We start from the raw sequence: 24,212 nt of genomic DNA, 5'->3' as shown, positions 1-24,212 counted from the left end.
CCGATTTTATTAAAGCAAATAGACGCGCATTGTTCGAGTCCACTTTGTCGTTCGACCTGCTTTTATACACAGCGTGTATACGGCGCGTGTGTTCTTTTTGACTCGGTTCTGTGCTGTGCAGACATCGCCTGCAGTGAAGCAACTGTAGCACGTCTCCCGCACTCCGGCCGTCGGCCACGCCGCTTGGAGCACGAAGCAGCTGCTGGTAGAACAACAGGCTGCAGATGGGCAGCAAAATCAGCATCGCTGCAGAGTAGAGCGGCTATTAGAGGTAGTTTTTTTTCATGGTTTTTTTTCTACGGTGTTGGTTATAATTCTAAGTTGGGAATTGGGTGAACGACATTGATCTTCGGACCAACATGGACGAAGAAGAGACTGACTCCTGTGATTCCGGAGGCGGATTCCCTCCCGCCCCTACGCCCGACCCGGGCGGTTACAGAGTGCCGCGGGTCGGAAAAGGAGCCCCGCACGACATGATCCATCGGGGGAGGTTGTATCCGGAAGGATATCCGGGCCCGTGGGTAGTATATTTTAGACCCAAATTAAAAGCATTGAACACGATGCAAATCTGTAAGGATCTGGTGCAGTTTTCGGCCGTGACATAGATAACAAAAGTCCGCCCCAATAAACTGCGTGTCTCGCTGTCAGACCCCAAACAAGCAAACGAGATTGCTGTTTGTGAGCTCTTCACGCTGGAGTACAACGCTGGAATGTACCAGCTCGTGTAGTCGAGATTGACGGCGTGGTCAGCGAATCGAGTCTGACCGTCGAGGACCTGTTGAAGACTGGAAAAGGCCTATTCAAGGACCCCAGTCTTAAACCAGTTAAGATTCTTGATTGTAAGACATTCAGCGTCGCTCGACAAGGGTGTAAAAACTTACACCCAATCAGACTCTTTTCGCCTGATTTTCGCCGGGTCTGCTCTGCCGAGCTATGTGCTCGTGGACAAGGTGCGTCTACCCGTGCGCTTGTTTGTGCCGCGGGTTATGAATTGCCACAAGTGCAAACAGTTGGGCCATACGGCCTCCCACTGTGGCAATAAAGCACGTTGTGGCAAGTGCGGAGAGCAACATGCGGATGACGCCTGTAATAAGGGTGCTGAAAAGTGCCTTTATTGTGGGCAGACTCCGCATGAGCTGTCTGCATGTTCCGCGTACAAACAGCGCCAAGAAAAGATCAAGCGGTCTCTGTAAGAGCGCTCTAAGCGCACTTTCGCAGAAATGCTCAAAGAGGCCGCTGCCACCGAACTGGTTTCCCCGAATCTTTTTGAAGTCTTGTCATCCGATGAGGCTGATTCTGACGATTCAGTTGGAGAACCTACCTTTGCCGAGCCCGGGAAGTCTAGGAAGCAAAAAAACCTCTCTGTCCCTAAACTTCCTAGGAAGGGACAGAGAAGGTCTCCATCTGAAATGGCTAATACTAAAAAAACAAAAAAGTGCTGTAGAAAATCCGAAGCAAACTCCTCCAGGATTGGCAAAATTGAATTCTAGTAAGGAGTTCCCAGCACTTCCAGGAACATCAGAAAAACCCACCTGTTCCTTCTTTTTCGTCCAAGATTCAGCCAGAATCTGGACTGCTGAAGTTTTCAGATATTGTGGACTGGATTTTTGAAAATTTCAACATAACTGATCCCCTTAAAAGTCTTCTGCTGGCATTTCTACCAACAGTTAAAACGTTTTTGAAGCAGTTGACTGCTAAATGGCCCCTCCTTGCAGCGATCGTATCCTTCGATGGCTAATTCATCGGCTGAGATGAAGGATTCTATCTCTGTCTTACAGTGGAATTGTAGAAGTATCATCCCCGAAATTGATTCATTTAAAGTTTTGATCATTAAGTATAAATGCGATATATTTTCCCTCTGTGAAATTTGGCTCACTTCAAATGAAGATCTTTACTTCCATGATTTTAATATTATTCGCCTCGACCGAGATACCCCTAACGGAGGAGTCCTTCTAGGGATTATAAAGTGCTATTCTTTCTATCGTATTAACCTCCCCTCGGTCCCAGGCGTCGAAGCTGTCGCATGTCAAATGACAATAAAAGGTAAAGAGCTTTGTATTGCCTCAATATATATATTCCTCCCAACGCACAGGTTGGGCAACGGCTGCTCTTTGATTTAATAGAACTTCTTCCCTCGCCACGCTTGATTTTGGGAGATTTTAACTCTCATGGCGTGGCTTGGGGTTCCCCTTCTAATGATAACCGTTCCTCTTTGATCTATAACATCTGCGACGACTTCGACATGACAATGACACGCGTTCCGAAACCTCCAGCGCGCCCCAGCGCTTTAGATTTATCTTTATGTTCAACATCGCTACGGTTGGATTGCATATGGAAGGTAGTCCTCGATCCCCACGGTAGCGATCATTCGCCTATCCAAATTTCAATTGATAATGGTTCAACTCGCACGCGATCAGTTGATATTCCGTATGACCTCACACGAAATATCGATTGGAAGTTATACGAGGAAATGATTTCAGAAGCTGTCGAGTCGATTCAACATCATCCACCACTTGAAGAATACAACCTCCTCGCGGGCTTGATTCTCGACGCCGCGTTGCAAGCCCAAATGAAGAAATATCCCGGTGTGACGATCAAAGGACGGCCTCCCACTCTGTGGTGGGAAAAAAAGTGCTCCGATGTCTTCACGGATAAATCCGACGCGTTTTTGGCCTTCTTTTGGGTGACAGGTAAACCCGACGACTTTAAGCGGTATTTGGAGCTTGAGACCAAGTTTAAAAGCTTGGTCCGAGCAAAGAAACGCGGATATTGGCGTCGGTTCGTAAACGAAACGTCGAGGGAGACATCGATGAGCACTCTTTGGAACACAGCCCGAAGAATGCGAAATCGTATAACGGTCAACGAAAGCGAGGAGTCTTCAAGTCGGTGGATATTTGATTTTGCCAGGAAAGTATGTCCGGACTCTGTTCCTGCGCAAAACATTGTTCGCGATACGTCTCCGGGCCACGACGCGATAGAATCACCTTTTACGATGGCAGAATTTTCAGTTGCCCTCCTGTCCTGTAACAATAACGCGCCTGGGTTAGATAGAATCAAATTCAACTTGTTGAAGAATCTGCCCGGCACTGCCAAGAGGCGCTTGTTGTACTTGTTCAATAAGTTCCTGGAGCAAAACATTGTTCCGCAGGATTGGAGGCAAGTGAAGGTATTCGCCATCCAAAAACCGGGAAAACTAGCTTCAAATCACAACTCTTATAGGCCGATTGCAATGCTATCCTGTATCCGGAAATTGATGGAGAAAATGATACTCATTTAGACCATTGGGTCGAATCAAACGGCCTACTATCAGATACTCAATTTGGCTTCCGCCGTGCCAAAGGAACGAATGATTGTCTTGCGTTGCTTTCTACAGATATTCAGCTAGCCTACGCTCGCAAAGAACAAATGGCATCTGTGTTCTTGGACATTAAGGGGGCTTTTGATTCCGTTTCTATTCACATTCTTTCGGGCAAACTTCACCGACAAGAATTTTCACCAATTTTAAACAATTTTTTGCATAATTTACTGTCCGAAAAGCATATGCATTTTACGCATGGCGATTTGGCAACTTTTCGTATTAGCTACATGGGTCTTCCCCAGGGCTCATGCTTAAGCCCCCTTCTTTATAATTTTTATGTAAATGACATCGACGAATGTCTGGCAAATTCATGCACGATAAGACAACTTGCGGACGACAGCGTGGTTTCTATTAAAGGAGCCAGAGCTGCCGATTTGCAAGGACCATTGCAAGATACCTTGGACAATTTGTCTACTTGGGCTTTACAGCTAGGTATCGAATTCTCTCCGGAGAAGACTGAGATAGTAGTTTTTTTCTAGAAAGCGCGAGCCTGCTCAGCTCCACTTACAGTTAATGGGTGAAACGATTTCTCAGGTTTTGGTATATAAATATCTTGGTGTCTGGTTCGATTCGAAAGGCACGTGGGAATGTCACGTTCGGTATTTGATAATAAAAATGTCAACAGAGAATGAATTTTCTCCGAACAATTACTGGGTCATGGTGGGGAGCCCACCCAGAAGACCTTATAAGGCATTACCAAACAACGATATTGTCGGTGCTTGAGTATGGGTGTTTCTGCTTCCGCTCCGCTGCAAATGCCCATTTAATCAAGCTGGAACGATTGCAGTATCGTTGTTTGCGTATTGCCTTAGGTTGCATGCATTCGACCCATACGATGAGTTTTGAAGTTTTGGCGGGCGTTCTCCCTCTAAAAGACCGCTTTTGGGATCTGACTACTCGTATTCTCATCAAATGTGAGGTCTTGAACCCCTTGGTAATTGAAAATTTCGATAGGCTAGTTGAACTTAATTCTCAAACCCGTTTCATGACTGTGTATTTCAATCACATGTCTCAAAGTATAAATCCTTCCTCATACACCTTCAATCGTGTCAACTTATTAGATACTTCTGTTTCTACTGTGTTTTTCGATACATCCATGATGGGAGAAACTCGTGGAATCCCGGATCATTTACGCGTGCAGCAGATCCCTAAAATATTTTATAACAAATATAAAAACATCAACTGCGACAATGCGTTTTATACTGATGGATCACTTCTCAACGGGTCCACTGGCTTCGGTATCTTCAACAATAATTAAACCGCCTCCTACAAGCTCGATAATCCTGCTTCTATTTACGTCGCAGAATTGGCTGCAATTCAGTATACTTTAGGGATTATTGAAAAAATGCCCACGGACCATTACTTCATCTTTACGGACAGTCTCAGTTCTATTGAGGCTCTCCGATCGATGAAAAATGCAAAGCACTCTCCGTATTTTCTGGGGAAAATGCGGGAACATTTGAGTGCTTTATCCGAAAAATCTTCTCAGATTACCTTAGTGTGGGTCCCTTCTCATTGTTCCATTCCGGGGAAAAATTCCAATGAGAAAGCGGACACTTTGGCTCACGTGGGCGCAACAAACGGTGATATTTACGATAGACCAATTGCCTACAATGAATTTTTACAAATCTCACGTCAGAATACGCTCGTCAACTGGCAGAGTTCGTGGGATAAGGGAGAACTGGGAAGGTGGCTACACAGCATCATCCCCAAGGTTTCCACCAAACCTTGGTTTCGGGTGTTGGATGTAGGACGAGACTTCATTCGCGTGATGTCTCGGATTATGTCCAACCACTACGGGTTAGACGCACACCTATTGCGTATTGGGCTCACGGACAGTAACCATTGCGTTTGTGGATTGGGGTATCATGACATCGAACACGTAGTTTGGGTGTGTGCTGAATTCCGTAACGCTAGATCCTTACTTTTGAATACACTCAGGGCCCGAAATATACAACCCTACGTCCCAGTCCGCGATATCTTGGCCCAACGGAACACTTCATACTTGATGCTGATCTACGGCTATTTGAAAAGCATAAGGGTACCCATTTAACAATTCCAACAAACAGAACCGTCGAAAAGAAAACAATGCTAGTTTTAGTTGTAGACTTAGTTCGAGCTCGTAGTCGGCAGCGAGGGTAAAAAATTTGCCTTAGCTTATAAGAGAAACTAGAAATAAGACCCAGTTGGCTCCGTTAAACATTATATGTATAGTGCCGTGTCAAATATACGTTTTGATAAAAAAAAATTATCATTTGGATATGGCTGTTGCATGTCTGACATTTGATCAGGCAAGCGAGTTGTTGTTTGGGTGGTATTATGCTATGAGAGTAGATTTTTGACCGATGAGGAGTTAGACCATGAACTAATCTCCCGCGGAGTTAATATTTCTCCGAGTCTCGACAAACCACGTAAACGGAAATGGTTAAAAGAGCAGTTAAAGAAGGAAAAAGAGGGGAGTAGTGATAAATATTTACGGATTTTGGGTGATCCAAATCAAGAGCTGAAGCAATGTATGGCTAAGCTCGCCGATTTAAAATCTAACTTAGAGATGGATGCGAGTGAAGAGGAAAATAGGATTATATACACACGGATGCTACACTTATGTATTCGCATGTTAACAGCTTTAACCGACTCACAGGGTTCACCTAATCTGCATGGGCAAATACAAAATACGCTTGTGGAACTAGCTGAGAATTTAGAGACTGTCTTTGGTAACAATATCGTATCGCAGACGATTCCCGATGATCCCGTTCCGACTGATGAGAATTTAGTTTTTACTGATAGTCCCGACCTCACCGATGATGATTGAATAGATTCGCGCCCGATTGAATTTAATAAAGATGATTGGGATTGATGATCGGTTTTATGCATTACAAGCTAGAAATACAGAGTTAGAGACCGAATTGGCACGAGTTAAAGTCACCAAAAACGCAGTTACTCAAACTGTAAATGACGAAGGTGAAATTGCGAACGGTTTACGTCCCGACTCATATAGTATAAATCCTTTTCCTTTCTCCCGAAATCACCAGCCAGTTTCCAATATCCCTGACAACACAATTCCCAATCAAAATTCAAATCCCACCGTGAGACAAACAATTCCCGATTACCCCAACATTCTTCAAAGTTCCCTACATCAATCTCACTCTTCTTATCTCCAGAATCCTTATCCTTTTAGTGTCTCCGCCTATCCAAATTATTTAAATATTCCAAATTATCCTGTCGCACCAAGCATTCCAAATCCTCCGCACTATTCCCACGCTATGCCTCCCAACTTACCTCATCCTAATCCCAACTTACCCTCGATGCCAAATCGACACACTTTACCCGTCTCAAAATGGAACGTAACCAAATATGGTAGCAAGGATCAAGGCTGGAAACTGAACGAGTTCTTAGAACTGGTTCACGTACTTGCGCAAGCCGAACATGAATCTGAAACCGAACTTTTCGAATCAGCGATTCATTTATTCGCTAATTCTGCCCCTAAGTGGTATATGACACAGCGACCAACCGGCAGACTGCTTAATTGGCAGCATCTAGTATTCGAACTTAAAAAATTTACCACCGACTTCAGCAGAGAAATGAATCATTTCACGAATTCTACTTCGAAGTCGATAAACTATTTCGCACAATGAATGTACAAATCCCCGAATACGAAAAACTACAAATTTTACTTCAAAATATACAACCGGACTACAAACGTGCCCTAGCGTTTACTCCGATCGTAGACTTATTCTCGCTGGTTTCATCTGCTCATAAGTTAAATTCGATCAACTTTTCATCTTACCATAAATTTCTAGGAAACGAAAGGATGGTGCAAATAGTCGAAGATACAAGTTCCAAGTCTAAAAAGGAAGACAAACAGCAATCACAGTCTCAGAAGAGTATCACGCAGGCGGCAGTTACTTCGCAGCCCGGCCACAGCAAGCATTATGCAACGTCATCGGTGCAAAGTAACTACCGATTCGAAACGTTCTGGATGAGCCTTGGATTGGATATTCGTCATATTTTTTGTAAATTATTGGTATTCATTTGAAGGGTTACTATGTCTGAAATTAATAACCAGTCCGTTATTTGTTTGCCAACTGGTTACAATTCATGTTTTTAAAAATATCTCATATAGATGAATCGTCCAGCTCAAACCGATGTAGGGGTATGAGGTGGGACCATCATCATCATTTAATCAGTCTTCCTCCAAAAATATTCAGCAAACGGTAAAATCGCAAGAAAAACCGCACACGTACCACCAGCTAGTAACACCTGCTTTAATTGCGGCCGAGCCGGACATCATATGGCTATGTGCCGGCAGCAACGCAATATCTTTTGTAGCTTGTGTGAGCTTCACGGTTTCCCAACAAATTATTGCCCCTACTGTTTAAAAAACGGTCCGCGCGCGACCCAAAATCTCGGTTCGCAAAGTACAGACGCGTAAACCATACTCACCTTGAAGCGAGTAATCCACCTTCGTTCTGGATACCCGCGAAAGATGCTTCGCATCTTGACACTTCAGAAAGGTTGTCAGAAATGACAACCGACCGCATAAAAATTTATGACTATTCATTACACGCGCTTAACATCCTAGGGCAAGCTCAACTTCCGTTTAATTTTAAAGGGAGCATTAAAATGATACCTACCTTAGTGATCAAAAACCTTTCCATCAATTGTATCTGTGGAATGGATTTTTGGAACCGTTTCAAAATTCAACCGATTATACAAAAGGAATTAAATGAAACACTACTGACTACGATTGACGAGACATCAAACCAGGCGTCCGCTTCAATATTAAACGAGACAGGAATCGCTGCTATCGAAAACGTTAAAAAAATGTTTCTGCCTGCTAGAGAGGGAGAGTTAACTCTGACTAAGAGGGCAAAACATAAAATAGTTTTAGAAGAAAGGTGGAAAAAACCACCTGTGCGACAATTCCCATATGTAATGTCCCCCAAGACGCAAGAACTTGTCGCGGTGGAACTTAACCGTCTGCTTGATTTCGGTATCATTGAACGAAGCTCTTCGGATTGGTCATTGAACTGTGTACCGGTGATCAAACCGAATAAAGTTAGATTATGCCTTGATGCGCGTAAGATCAACGAAAGGACCGTTAGAGATGCGTACCTGTTACCCCATCCTGGGCGAATCCTGGGACTGCTTCCGGAGGCGAGGTATTTATCCACGATAGACCTCTCCGAAGCTTTCCTACAGGTGCCCTTAGAGAAGCAATCACGGAAATATACCGCCTTTAGTATGCAAGGAAAAGGGTTGTTTCAATACACCCGAATGCCCTTTGGGCTGATTAACAGCCCTGCTACTTTAGCAAGACTGATGGACAAGGTTCTTGGCCATGGCGTACTTGAACCGCACGTTTTCGTGTATCTGGACGATATTGTCGTAGTCACGGAAACTTTCGAGCAACATTTGCGTCTGCTCAAAGAGATTGCCCATCAGCTGAGAGAGGCAAATCTTAGCATAAACCTGGATAAATCCAAGTTCGGGGTGTCTGAAATCCCATTCCTAGGTTATCTCCTGAGTGTTAACAGTCTTAGTGTTAATCCTGACAATTCGTCCGATCGTAGAGTACGAAAGGCCTAATACCATAACAAAACTAAGGAGATTCCTAGGAATGGCCAATTACTTCCGACGGTTCATTCCCGGGTTCAGCGGTGTGACCGCTGCTCTGACGGATCTCCTACAGAGCAAAACTAAAAACATCCAGTGGAATAATGCTGCTGAGGAAGCATTTTGCGTGATCAAATAACTACTGGTCTTATCACCCGTCCTGGGCAGCCCGGATTTTAGTCGGGAGTTTACAATCCAAACGGATGCGAGCGACGTGGCAGTTGCGGGAGTGCTTACACAAGAACATGAGGGAGTAGAACGCGTTATTTCCTACTATTCGCCTAAATTAACGACGCCACAAAAAATTATCATGCCGCAGAAAAGGAAGCGTTGGCGGCCATCCTCTCCACTGATGCTTTTAGAGGGTACGCTGAAGGTTATCATTTCACCCTTATAACGGACTCCTCCGCACTAACACATATGTTGACCACAAAGTGGAAGGTAGGTTTAAGGTGTAGTCGGTGGGCGTTAAATTTACAGCAATTCGACATGACTGTACGGCATCGCAAAGGCAAAGAAAACATAGTGCCAGATGCACTTTCTCGAAGTATCGCTGTGGTTACCGACTCTCCGTGGTTACCGACTGTAGCGCTGATCCGACAGCGGTATTATTGGCTAATGAAGTACGTTAATACGTCCAACAGTGCGGTATATGCAAGGAAGTTAAGGCCACTTCTGTCCCCGTAGTGCCAGAAATGGGAAAGATGAAAATTGCTACTCGACCCTGGCAGATAATTTCGGTGGATTTTGTCGGTTCCTTTACCTCGCAGTAGTCGCGGTAATCAACACTTGTTTGTTGTCTGCGATTATTTTTCCAAGTGGGTGATGATCCACCCCACTAAAAATGTCAGCAGTGCACCGATGTGCACGGTCTTAAAAGACCAGTGGTTCCTTCGTAATTCCGTCCCGGAGATTATAATCTCGGACAACGGTAGTAGCTTTGTGTCCAAGGAGTTCAAAAATTTGCTAGATCGGTTCCAAATCACGCATTGGTTGAACACACGGTATCACTCCCAGGCCAACCCTGTGGAGCGCGTAAACCGTACAATCAACGCAGCTATTCGCACCTATGTGAAAGAAGACCATGGGGGATACGCGAGTCTCCGAAATCGAGATGGCACTTAACAATAGTGTGCATACAAATATCTTAAAATTACAATATAGTTCACTCTCGAATTTCCCATATATTTCCGTGAAGACAGACAGGGAACACCCCCTCTTGTGGTGAAAAGGGTAACTAAACTCATTGCACAGTGGCATTGCACAGGCAATTTAGGCTTTTCGTTACGATTTTGGTTTGCGGTTTAAAGCCATAGTTTTTATAAAAAGTTGTTTCTTATACATAGTCCTCTATTTATGTGAAAATGAAAGTTAGGGTGGTCCTTAAATCAACGAAATAAAAACAAACTAACTTGTTTTTATTTGCATAAATAATTGTAAACATTCTTTGGCAAACTTGTAGATCAACTAATTCTAAATAAATTTGTAAAAAAACTTTTTTGTAGACATTAAATTCGGTTTCCAAAAATAGTCTTTTCGCTCTATTTTCTCAATTCAAATTTAAAAACAAAGTTTTCTTCGGTAACTTTAATCAAAAACACGCCAATTTTGACGACGAAACATTGTCGATATATTGTACAGATGAAGAGTTTTCACTATTTTAAAATAGGCCCTTTTAAAACATTGATGTCTCCGTTTAGGGCAAACATTAATAATATTTTTTGGTATCATTTGAAACAACAAATATTGTATAAATATTGTGAAGAAATACCGAAAGTTGCTTAAAAATAGTTGATCTACAACTGTGCCGATGAATGTATACATTTATTTCTGCAAATAAAAAAGTTAGTTTTTTTTTTTTTAGTCGATTTCAGCACCACCCTAATTTTCATTTGCACATAAAAAAAATAGACTAAATATAAGAAACAAGTTCTTAAAAACAAAATTTACTCTAAAACCACAAAATCGCATCGAAAAACTCATGTCCGCCTACATTGCTTTACTGTATCACTGTGCATCGTTGTTGAATTTCTGTGAGCGTGTGACATTCTCACACACGAAACTGAATTTACTCAATTTTAGCTTTAATTGACTCAATTTCATACTTTCACAGAAAAAAATATGTAGTAGATTGCGTGCGTATATTGTTTGTATGTAAAACTAACGCCTTTCCGGGAGTTAAATATTGATAATACAGTAATCACCCGATTATATCAGTACCCGATTTTATCTGCCCCCGATTTTATCACATTTTTCACCCGATTTTATCATCATAAAATATTTCATTAAAAAAATGTCAGGGTGAACTGATTTTCTATTACGCTTCAATATTTAAGATATTTTCATAATTCTGTGTATCATTCTGGATGTAGTTTACATTAAAAATTCAACCGATGCACAATGTTACATTTTGCTGTTTTTGTGCGAACAATTGAATAGTGATACAAATGTTAATTCTAACCGTATAATATGTTCGGAGAAGTTTCAAAATATTTGAAAACGCATCTTTTGATGTAGATAGCTGGGTGATCAATCCTCCTAAAAGTGAGATAGAATATTTACTTTTTCATTAGATAAAGATAGACGCTTGGTGTCTTAGGCAAAGTATTAGGTGATCTCAAAACAAGAAACTTTACAGAAGACATCATGTTTCTATCTCTTACATATTGCAAGCAACATAAAGTTTTCTATGAGAAGGCATCGAAAATCGTGATTTACATTTTAAGATTTTTCTGGTTGCAATATGTGAGAGATATCAGCATGCTGTCTTCGGCAAAGTTTAGTGTTGTGAGAACATCTAATAATTTGCTGATGACACTGCGCTACAAAAAAAAGCAAGTAATTCATTTTACCAAGTCAAACAAAAACATGAACGAATAAAAAACTTAATTGTAATTTATTTGCAACTTTACATCATTTACAACATTACACTTTACATCGATCGGGTAAAAAATTTGCCTTAGCTTATAAGAGAAACTAGAAATAAGACCCAGTTGGCTCCGTTAAACATTATATGTATAGTGCCGTGTCAAATATACGTTTTGATAAAAAAAAATTATCATTTGGATATGGCTGTTGCATGTCTGACATTTGATCAGGCAAGCGAGTTGTTGTTTGGGTGGTATTATGCTATGAGAGTAGATTTTTGACCGATGAGGAGTTAGACCATGAACTAATCTCCCGCGGAGTTAATATTTCTCCGAGTCTCGACAAACCACGTAAACAGAAATGGTTAAAAGAGCAGTTAAAGAAGGAAAAAGAGGGGAGTAGTGATGAATATTTACGGATTTTGGGTGATCCAAATCAAGAGCTGAAGCAATGTATGGCTAAGCTCACCGATTTAAAATCTAACTTAGAGATGGATGCGAGTGAAGAGGAAAATAGGATTATATACACACGGATGCTACACTTATGTATTCGCATGTTAACAGCTTTAACCGACTCACAGGGTTCACCTAATCTGCATGGGCAAATACAAAATACGCTTGTGGAACTAGCTGAGAATTTAGAGACTGTCTTTGGTAACAATATCGTATCGCAGACGATTCCCAATGATCCCGTTCCGACTGATGAGAATTTAGTTTTTACTGATAGTCCCGACCTCACCGATGATGATTGAATAGATTCGCGCCCGATTGAATTTAATAAAGATGATTGGGATTGATGATCGGTTTTATGCATTACAAGCTAGAAATACAGAGTTAGAGACCGAATTGGCACGAGTTAAAGTCACCAAAAACGCAGTTACTCAAACTGTAAATGACGAAGGTGAAATTGCGAACGGTTTACGTCCCGACTCATATAGTATAAATCCTTTTCCTTTCTCCCGAAATCACCAGCCAGTTTCCAATATCCCTGACAACACAATTCCCAATCAAAATTCAAATCCCACCGTGAGACAAACAATTCCCGATTACCCCAACATTCTTCAAAGTTCCCTACATCAATCTCACTCTTCTTATCTCCAGAATCCTTATCCTTTTAGTGTCTCCGCCTATCCAAATTATTTAAATATTCCAAATTATCCTGTCGCACCAAGCATTCCAAATCCTCCGCACTATTCCCACGCTATGCCTCCCAACTTACCTCATCCTAATCCCAACTTACCCTCGATGCCAAATCGACACACTTTACCCGTCTCAAAATGGAACGTAACCAAATATGGTAGCAAGGATCAAGGCTGGAAACTGAACGAGTTCTTAGAACTGGTTCACGTACTTGCGCAAGCCGAACATGTATCTGAAACCGAACTTTTCGAATCAGCGATTCATTTATTCGCTAATTCTGCCCCTAAGTGGTATATGACACAGCGACCAACCGGCAGACTGCTTAATTGGCAGCATCTAGTATTCGAACTTAAAAAATTTACCACCGACTTCAGCAGAGAAATGAATCATTTCACGAATTCTACTTCGAAGTCGATAAACTATTTCGCACAATGAATGTACAAATCCCCGAATACGAAAAACTACAAATTTTACTTCAAAATATACAACCGGACTACAAACGTGCCCTAGCGTTTACTCCGATCGTAGACTTATTCTCGCTGGTTTCATCTGCTCATAAGTTAAATTCGATCAACTTTTCATCTTACCATAAATTTCTAGGAAACGAAAGGATGGTGCAAATAGTCGAAGATACAAGTTCCAAGTCTAAAAAGGAAGACAAACAGCAATCACAGTCTCAGAAGAGTATCACGCAGGCGGCAGTTACTTCGCAGCCCGGCCACAGCAAGCATTATGCAACGTCACCGGTGCAAAGTAACTACCGATTCAAAACGTTCTGGATGAGCCTTGGATTGGATATTCGTCATATTTTTTGTAAATTATTGGTATTCATTTGAAGGGTTACTATGTCTGAAATTAATAACCAGTCCGTTATTTGTTTGCCAACTGGTTACAATTCATGTTTTTAAAAATATCTCATATAGATAAATCGTCCAGCTCAAACCGATGTAGGGGTATGAGGTGGGACCATCATCATCATTTAATCAGTCTTCCTCCAAAAATATTCAGCAAACGGTAAAATCGCAAGAAAAACCGCACACGTACCACCAGCTAGTAACACCTGCTTTAATTGCGGCCGAGCCGGACATCATATGGCTATGTGCCGGCAGCAACGCAATATCTTTTGTAGCTTGTGTGAGCTTCACGGTTTCCCAACAAATTATTGCCCCTACTGTTTAAAAAACGGTCCGCGCGCGACCCAAAATCTCGGTTCGCAAAGTACAGACGCGTAAACCATACTCACCTTGAAGCGAGTAATCCACCTTCGTTCTGGATACCCGCGAAAGATGCTTCGCATCTTGACACTTCAGAAAGGTTGTCAGAAATGACAACCGACCGCATAAAAATTTATGACTATTCATTACACGCGCTTAACATCCTAGGGCAAGCTCAACTTCCGTTTAATTTTAAAGGGAGCATTAAAATGATACCTACCTTAGTGATCAAAAACCTTTCCATCAATTGTATCTGTGGAATGGATTTTTGGAACCGTTTCAAAATTCAACCGATTATACAAAAGGAATTAAATGAAACACTACTGACTACGATTGACGAGACATCAAACCAGGCGTCCGCTTCAATATTAAACGAGACAGGAATCGCTGCTATCGAAAACGTTAAAAAAATGTTTCTGCCTGCTAGAGAGGGAGAGTTAACTCTGACTAAGAGGGCAAAACATAAAATAGTTTTAGAAGAAAGGTGGAGAAAACCACCTGTGCGACAATTCCCATATGTAATGTCCCCCAAGACGCAAGAACTTGTCGCGGTGGAACTTAACCGTCTGCTTGATTTCGGTATCATTGAACGAAGCTCTTCGGATTGGTCATTGAACTGTGTACCGGTGATCAAACCGAATAAAGTTAGATTATGCCTTGATGCGCGTAAGATCAACGAAAGGACCGTTAGAGATGCGTACCTGTACCCCATCCTGGGCGAATCCTGGGACTGCTTCCGGAGGCGAGGTATTTATCCACGATAGACCTCTCCGAAGCTTTCCTACAGGTGCCCTTAGAGAAGCAATCACGGAAATATACCGCCTTTAGTATGCAAGGAAAAGGGTTGTTTCAATACACCCGAATGCCTTTTGGGCTGATTAACAGCCCTGCTACTTTAGCAAGACTGATGGACAAGGTTCTTGGCCATGGCGTACTTGAACCGCACGTTTTCGTGTATCTGGACGATATTGTCGTAGTCACGGAAACTTTCGAGCAACATTTGTGTCTGCTCAAAGAGATTGCCCATCAGCTGAGAGAGGCAAATCTTAGCATAAACCTGGATAAATCCAAGTTCGGGGTGTCTGAAATCCCATTCCTAGGTTATCTCCTGAGTGTTAACAGTCTTAGTGTTAATCCTGACAATTCGTCCGATCGTAGAGTACGAAAGGCCTAATACCATAACAAAACTAAGGAGATTCCTAGGAATGGCCAATTACTTCCGACGGTTCATTCCCGGGTTCAGCGGTGTGACCGCTGCTCTGACGGATCTCCTATAGAGCAAAACTAAAAACATCCAGTGGAATAATGCTGCTGAGGAAGCATTTTGCGTGATCAAATAACTACTGGTCTTATCACCCGTCCTGGGCAGCCCGGATTTTAGTCGGGAGTTTACAATCCAAACGGATGCGAGCGACGTGGCAGTTGCGGGAGTGCTTACACAAGAACATGAGGGAGTAGAACGCGTTATTTCCTACTATTCGCCTAAATTAACGACGCCACAAAAAATTATCATGCCGCAGAAAAGGAAGCGTTGGCGGCCATCCTCTCCACTGATGCTTTTAGAGGGTACGCTGAAGGTTATCATTTCACCCTTATAACGGACTCCTCCGCACTAACACATATGTTGACCACAAAGTGGAAGGTAGGTTTAAGGTGTAGTCGGTGGGCGTTAAATTTACAGCAATTCGACATGACTGTACGGCATCGCAAAGGCAAAGAAAACATAGTGCCAGATGCACTTTCTCGAAGTATCGCTGCGGTTACCGACTCTCCGTGGTTACCGACTGTAGCGCTGATCCGACAGCGGTATTATTGGCTAACGAGTACGTTAATACGTCCAACAGTGCGGTATATGCAAGGAAGTTAAGGCCACTTCTGTCCCCGTAGTGCCAGAAATGGGAAAGATGAAAATTGCTACTCGACCCTGGCAGATAATTTCGGTGGATTTTGTCGGTTCCTTTACCTCGCAGTAGTCGCGGTAATCAACACTTGTTTGTTGTCTGCGATTATTTTTCCAAGTGGGTGATGACCCACCCCACTAAAAATGTCAGCAGTGCACCGATGTGCACGGTCTTAAAAGACCAGTGGTTCCTTCGTAATTCCGTCCCGGAGATTATAATCTCGGACAACGGTAGTAGCTTTGTGTCCAAGGAGTTCAAAAATTTGCTAGATCGGTTCCAAATCACGCATTGGTTGAACACACGGTATCACTCCCAGGCCAACCCTGTGGAGCGCGTAAACCGTACAATCAACGCAGCTATTCGCACCTATGTGAAAGAAGACCATGGGGGATACGCGAGTCTCCGAAATCGAGATGGCACTTAACAATAGTGTGCATACAAATATCTTAAAATTACAATATAGTTCACTCTCGAATTTCCCATATATTTCCGTGAAGACAGACAGGGAACACCCCCTCTTGTGGTGAAAAGGGTAACTAAACTCATTGCACAGTGGCATTGCACAGGCAATTTAGGCTTTTCGTTACGATTTTGGTTTGCGGTTTAAAGCCATAGTTTTATAAAAACGTTGTTTCTTATACATAGTCCTCTATTTATGTGAAAATGAAAATTAGGGTGGTCCTTAAATCAACGAAATAAAAACAAACTAACTTGTTTTTATTTGCATAAATAATTGTAAACATTCTTTGGCAAACTTGTAGATCAACTAATTCTAAATAAATTTGTAAAAAAAAACTTTTTTGTAGACATTAAATTCGGTTTCCAAAAATAGTCTTTTCGCTCTATTTTCTCAATTCAAATTTAAAAACAAAGTTTTCTTCGGTAACTTTAATCAAAAATACGCCAATTTTGACGACGAAACATTGTCGATATATTGTACAGATGAAGAGTTTTCACTATTTTAAAATAGGCTCTTTTAAAACATTGATGTCTCCGTTTAGGGCAAACATTAATAATATTTTTTGGTATCATTTGAAACAACAAATATTGTATAAATATTGTGAAGAAATACCGAAAGTTGTTTAAAATTAGTTGATCTACAACTGTGCCGATGAATGTATACATTTATTTCTGCAAATAAAAAAGTTGGTTTTTTTTTAGTCGATTTCAGGACCACCCTAATTTTCATTTGCACATAAAAAAAATAGACTAAATATAAGAAACAAGTTCTTAAAAACAAAATTTACTCTAAAACCACAAAATCGCATCGAAAAACTCATGTCCGCCTACATTGCTTTACTGTATCACTGTGCATCGTTGTTGAATTTCTGTGAGCGTGTGACATTCTCACACACGAAACTGAATTTACTCAATTTTAGCTTTAATTGACTCAATTTCATACTTTCACAGAAAAAAATATGTAGTAGATTGCGTGCGTATATTGTTTGTATGTAAAACTAACGCCTTTCCGGGAGTTAAATATTGATAATACAGTAATCACCCGATTATATCAGTACCCGATTTTATCTGCCCCCGATTTTATCACATTTTTCACCCGATTTTATCATCATAAAATATTTCATTAAAAAAATGTCAGGGTGAACTGATTTTCTATTACGCTTCAATATTTAAGATATTTTCATAATTCTGTGTATCATTCTGGATGTAGTTTACATTAAAAATTCAACCGATGCACAATGTTACATTTTGCTGTTTTTGTGCGAACAATTGAATAGTGATACAAATGTTAATTCTAACCGTATAATATGTTCGGAGAAGTTTCAAAATATTTGAAAACGCATCTTTTGATGTAGATAGCTGGGTGATCAATCCTCCTAAAAGTGAGATAGAATATTTACTTTTTCATTAGATAAAGATAGACGCTTGGTGTCTTAGGCAAAGTATTAGGTGATCTCAAAACAAGAAACTTTACAGAAGACATCATGTTTCTATCTCTTACATATTGCAAGCAACATAAAGTTTTCTATGAGAAGGCATTGAAAATCGTGATTTACATTTTAAGATTTTTCTGGTTGCAATATGTGAGAGATATCAGCATGCTGTCTTCGGCAAAGTTTAGTGTTGTGAGAACATCTAATAATTTGCTGATGACACTGCGCTACAAAAAAAAGCAAGTAATTCATTTTACCAAATCAAACAAAAACATGAACGAATAAAAAACTTAATTGTAATTTATTTGCAACTTTACATCATTTACAACATTACACTTTACATCGATCGGGTAAAAAATTTGCCTTAGCTTATAAGAGAAACTAGAAATAAGACCCAGTTGGCTCCGTTAAACATTATATGTATAGTGCCGTGTCAAATATACGTTTTGATAATAAAAAAATTATCATTTGGATATGGCTGTTGCATGTCTGACATTTGATCAGGCAAGCGAGTTGTTGTTTGGGTGGTATTATGCTATGAGAGTAGATTTTTGACCGATGAGGAGTTAGACCATGAACTAATCTCCCGCGGAGTTAATATTTCTCCGAGTCTCGACAAACCACGTAAACGGAAATGGTTAAAAGAGCAGTTAAAGAAGGAAAAAGAGGGGAGTAGTGATAAATATTTACGGATTTTGGGTGATCCAAATCAAGAGCTGAAGCAATGTATGGCTAAGCTCACCGATTTAAAATCTAACTTAGAGATGGATGCGAGTGAAGAGGAAAATAGGATTATATACACACGGATGCTACACTTATGTATTCGCATGTTAACAGCTTTAACCGACTCACAGGGTTCACCTAATCTGCATGGGCAAATACAAAATACGCTTGTGGAACTAGCTGAGAATTTAGAGACTGTCTTTGGTAACAATATCGTATCGCAGACGATTCCCAATGATCCCGTTCCGACTGATGAGAATTTAGTTTTTACTGATAGTCCCGACCTCACCGATGATGATTGAATAGATTCGCGCCCGATTGAATTTAATAAAGATGATTGGGATTGATGATCGGTTTTATGCATTACAAGCTAGAAATACAGAGTTAGAGACCGAATTGGCACGAGTTAAAGTCACCAAAAACGCAGTTACTCAAACTGTAAATGACGAAGGTGAAATTGCGAACGGTTTACGTCCCGACTCATATTGTATAAATCCTTTTCCTTTCTCCCGAAATCACCAGCCAGTTTCCAATATCCCTGACAACACAATTCCCAATCAAAATTCAAATCCCACCGTGAGACAAACAATTCCCGATTACCCCAACATTCTTCAAAGTTCCCTACATCAATCTCACTCTTCTTATCTCCAGAATCCTTATCCTTTTAGTTTCTCCGCCTATCCAAATTATTTAAATATTCCAAATTATCCTGTCGCACCAAGCATTCCAAATCCTCCGCACTATTCCCACGCTATGCCTCCCAACTTACCTCATCCTAATCCCAACTTACCCTCGATGCCAAATCGACACACTTTACCCGTCTCAAAATGGCACGTAACTTAACTTAGAACTGGTTCACGTACTTGCGCAAGCCGAACATGTATCTGAAACCGAACTTTTCGAATCAGCGATTCATTTATTCGCTAATTCTGCCCCTAAGTGGTATATGACACAGCGACCAACCGGCAGACTGCTTAATTGGCAGCATCTAGTATTCGAACTTAAAAAATTTACCACCGACTTCAGCAGAGAAATGAATCATTTCACGAATTCTACTTCGAAGTCGATAAACTATTTCGCACAATGAATGTACAAATCCCCGAATACGAAAAACTACAAATTTTACTTCAAAATATACAACCGGACTACAAACGTGCCCTAGCGTTTACTCCGATCGTAGACTTATTCTCGCTGGTTTCATCTGCTCATAAGTTAAATTCGATCAACTTTTCATCTTACCATAAATTTCTAGGAAACGAAAGGATGGTGCAAATAGTCGAAGATACAAGTTCCAAGTCTAAAAAGGAAGACAAACAGCAATCACAGTCTCAGAAGAGTATCACGCAGGCGGCAGTTACTTCGCAGCCCGGCCACAGCAAGCATTATGCAACGTCACCGGTGCAAAGTAACTACCGATTCGAAACGTTCTGGATGAGCCTTGAATTGGATATTCGTCATATTTTTTGTAAATTATTGGTATTCATTTGAAGGGTTACTATGTCTGAAATTAATAACCAGTCCGTTATTTGTTTGAGCCGACCTGATTTTAGGCGGTTACAATTAATTTCCATTCTCTTCCAAAGAAGGATTAAGAAAAATCCTAAATGGAAAAAACATCTTTGGAAAAACTTGTCATTAATATGCATGGACAAGATGATGAAATCATTTCTCTTGTCAATTTGTTTCAACATCGCAAGTGTTGAAACTTGAAATTCCATCCACCACTCATGTTATGAAAATATGAAAAGTGGATCATAATCAAAGAAGGTATTGTTTTGATTATGGAGGCAAAAACAATACCTCAGTTATTAAATCGAACGCAAGTTCGAATGTTTTAAGTTTATATTTACAGCAAAAAACTCCAATTCGCGGATGTTTAATCAAAACATGCAACCGAGCGGATTTACGAAAAAGTCAACAACGATTGCATCAGCCGTGCACGGGCACGTTCGCGAGGAAAGAGACGGAAGAGCGGCCCGCTCTCGTGAGAAGACGACGCCGCGGGAAAATTCGGAGTGACCGGAGTAGCGGCGAATACTTAAGCTGGGACTTCAAGGAAGTCCGACGTCGTTATAGTGATACCCCTCGTGAGGCAGGTGCCTACGTCGTTATAGATAGTCCGCGGTTCGTTTAGGTGTTAACTCTTAAGTTTTATTCCGCGAGGCAGAAGTGATGCCCGTTGTTTAAGTTTCGGTTTAGTGTTTAAGTGATTTAATATTTTTTCAACTTAACTGATAGATTAAAAGTAATTAAAATCGAGCAGATGTAGTGCAGTTAATCAAAGGACATATCACATCCAGCAGTAATAGTGTCTAACCACTCGGTACGTATTCCGCTTCATTGGTGACAGCGCAAAAGAGCCTGAAAAGATAGGCTCAGGTGCGCCGTTTTCTGGCTGGGCCAGTAGTGAAAAAGTAGAAAAAACTTACGTGCTTAAGTGACTTTGACGTATCGGAAAAACAGACCCAAATCAACGAAAGTGAATGCCACGAAACGTGCAAGTCCAATATTTCTAAGGGCTCCTCCTCGAAGATGGTCGAAACCTAAAAGAACAAATAAAAAGGATTAGAAGAAGAAACAGTGAAAGTGTTAGAGGAACAATAATAACAATCCGAGATCGACTGTTGACCAGTGTTACGCGAATTCAAGTTTTCGAAATCCAATCGCAATAGATCCCACGGACAGGGAGCAGCTCACAGGGCACTGGAACCAGCAACAGGATTCAACCTACAAAAAAAATGAAAATAAGGTAAGATCAACCCAAGTGGTAACCAGCACAAATAAATTAACCTCCCGCTTTAAGGCCCTAGTTGGAAGACCCTAATTCTATTCTTGGTTCATAATCATAGAAAAATACAATTACTTACCCATCCAACCTCACCGCCATAGCGGACTGTTCACCACACTATTCTGGCACAGAATATTCCACTTTCTGGCACAGAATATTCCACTACTACGACACTACATTCTAATCCGTGGCTAGTCACACGCCACTAAGATAACCTCAGAATTTTTTTTTAATTTAATGAACAAATCAAACTAAAAAACCAGGGGTACCGACCCGTACTGCCCATACCGAAACAAATTAAGAATGACGACAATCAATAATGCATAATTGCATTTTTATTAGTCGATTGACACGGTTTCACACATACCAGTGAATCAAGTCCATCGAAAATTTTCCAATTGGAATGGAAACCTAAAAATATATCAACTCACAGTGGGTCAAACACGTGAGTTGATCACATAAAATAACATCAATAAAATACCTTTTCATTCGAGTTCCTCACAACTGGACTCAAAGTAAACAGCGAAACCAAAGATCAGAGGATCTAAGGTTCGAAACAGGAACGTTTTTTTTTTTCTCTCTCTCTTTTAGTTTACTAATACATGATCAAATTTTTGTTATTTCACATCATTACATGAATTTAACTTTTACAGCTAAATATCACAAAAGATGACAAGTGACAAGATGACAAGATAGATGATGACACAAATATTAATCCACTGATGACAGGCATCGCCAATTGTATAGGATTAATCACGTCTCCGATACAGCAATAATCGCGGAACGCATATGAGTATGCGATTATTGCGAACAAAAGTGGGAAGAAGAAAACTAAAGCTTCATCATGACCTACGTCAATAATTGCAAAGCTTAGTAGCTACGCGAGACCTTGACCGTCAAACAAATGGCACATTGAGCCAGTAATGAAAAAAATAAAAGTCCAAAATTAATTTTCACGGTTGAAACACAAACGGCAATAAAGAGTGGTCAAGGCATAATTAGGAACTACGCTTAGAGGGAAAGAAAAAAAAAAAAAAAAAAAAAAAAAAAAAATATAATATAATTATCTTTATATATTAAAGGGAAATGTTTCTTCACAAATGCATAATTTGAGAACAGATAGAAGAAATTGCAAGACTATTGGTGTTGTTTAGTTCGTCTAGAGCCCCGACGGGTTTATAAATAATAATAATAGGGGAATTCCACTAGAAAAGATAATAAAATATTAGCAATAAAATTACAAATTTGACACATACTCATCGGAGCAAAGTCCCATCATGCAACACTCACTATGCAAGTGGTACTCCAGGAGTAGCGACCAAAACGACTTAAGAATTGCATACTAAGCAATTCACGCAGAGCCGCAAGGGGAACACAATTCGAACGAAGCGAAGCACGTCGCACACAATTTAAACAAAGCCGTGGTATGAAAAGACTACACATAGAACAAAAAGGTTCTATACCCAATACCAAGACATATAAAGACATGCACGATTGAAGGCAGTTAGCACGTTCAGCCGATACTGGACTAAATTTAGTACCACAAATACATTAAAATTACTTAATCCCATAAGTATGAAAAGGGGAGAATAGAGCAAAAAGACCCAAACAATCTAAAATTGGAAAAAACTCTCGGTATCCCTACAAATATCTCCTTTCTCTTTTTAAGGTCAAATAATATGCTGCTGGAAGCAGGATTAAATGACCAGATTAGAGGAGATCAAGGAATACGTTGAACGGGAATATAAAAATCTACTCAAAAGCAAAAATAGGGCAAGATCACTTCAAGGAATTCTAACGAAAAAAGAACTCCTGAGGGATCACCTAGAAGAATTCGAATCTTTAGTCCTTAAATATGATAAAAGACTAAAGGACAAAGATTGGAACAAGCTCACAGATGACTTTGAGTTTGTAAAAACCAAAGTAGAGCAATCCATTAGAATATTAGAGGGAACTTCGATAATCCCAGAAAAAGAAAATAAGAGGCAAAGACGAAACTCAGACTATTATATCGAAGTGGTAATTCCTACACAAGGATTAAACCACTCGATATCCCTCGAGGATTCGCAAATTTGGGAAGCGTTACCCTTTACTTCATCATTTAATATATCAGGTGAAGTAAAGAGCTTTCTACAAGACAAGAATCAGATAGATAGAGAGGGAGAAAAGGCATCAGGAGAGGACTATCCGATATCGTCTTCATTTATATTACAAGAAGACGCTTCAAGCCGCTTCAAATTTCCAGATCATATTAGTCTGGAAAGCGAAACAAATCCGGAAAATAAAAACCATACAGAGGATTTTGATTTCGATAACACAAGTTTCATTGAAACTTTAGAGAGGCTTAAAAATAAATATTACAAAGATAGTTTTTTCTTCAATAGATTACTAAAGAAGAAAAAAACCAAAATGCCAGCAGAAACAACAAAAATGATGATCGATGCAGCTGCGATCATTCCAATATTCAGTGGAAAGGCGGAAGAACTAGATCCCTTCCTACTACAAGTTGATTATTTTGCAACAGACATCCCGGCAGCAGCTAGTCACACCCCATTATTGAATGTGGTGTACACAAAGCTCAGAGGGGATGCACTCAAACGGCTCAATGATATAAGGGCCGAGAAATGGCCCGAAGTTAAATTAAAAATGGAAAAACTTTTCCAGCCTGAAAAGAACATCGGGGCAATCTTCAAAGAAATCGAAACCCTACACC

General features: G+C 40.6%; 1 protein-coding gene and 1 long non-coding RNA gene across 26 annotated transcripts in view; one reads left to right on the top strand and one right to left on the bottom strand.

Moving 5' to 3' along the window:
* LOC129732737 (GAS2-like protein pickled eggs) overlaps positions 1-24,212 on the top strand; it is a 1,144,034-nt gene that overhangs the window by 1,029,066 nt on the left and 90,756 nt on the right. The gene's annotated exons all lie outside the window — the stretch shown is intronic.
* Positions 20,260-22,537, bottom strand: LOC129732745 (uncharacterized). Of its 3 annotated transcripts, XR_008729343.1 has the most exons (4): positions 21,579-22,537; positions 21,320-21,438; positions 21,141-21,254; positions 20,260-21,072 (listed from the first exon to the last, which is right to left on the bottom strand). It is a non-coding gene; the product is annotated as an uncharacterized LOC129732745 (long non-coding RNA). The 3 variants fall into 3 exon arrangements; XR_008729341.1 differs by having other exon boundaries at positions 20,264-21,072; positions 21,141-21,438; positions 21,579-22,534; XR_008729342.1 differs by lacking the exon at positions 20,260-21,072 and having other exon boundaries at positions 21,141-21,438; positions 21,579-21,910; positions 21,981-22,536.

Source organism: Wyeomyia smithii, chromosome 3, assembly GCF_029784165.1.
Source record: "Wyeomyia smithii strain HCP4-BCI-WySm-NY-G18 chromosome 3, ASM2978416v1, whole genome shotgun sequence".
Lineage (NCBI taxonomy): Eukaryota > Metazoa > Arthropoda > Insecta > Diptera > Culicidae > Wyeomyia > Wyeomyia smithii.
Note: the sequence above shows the minus strand (reverse complement) of the source record. Positions and strands in the feature narration are given on the sequence as shown.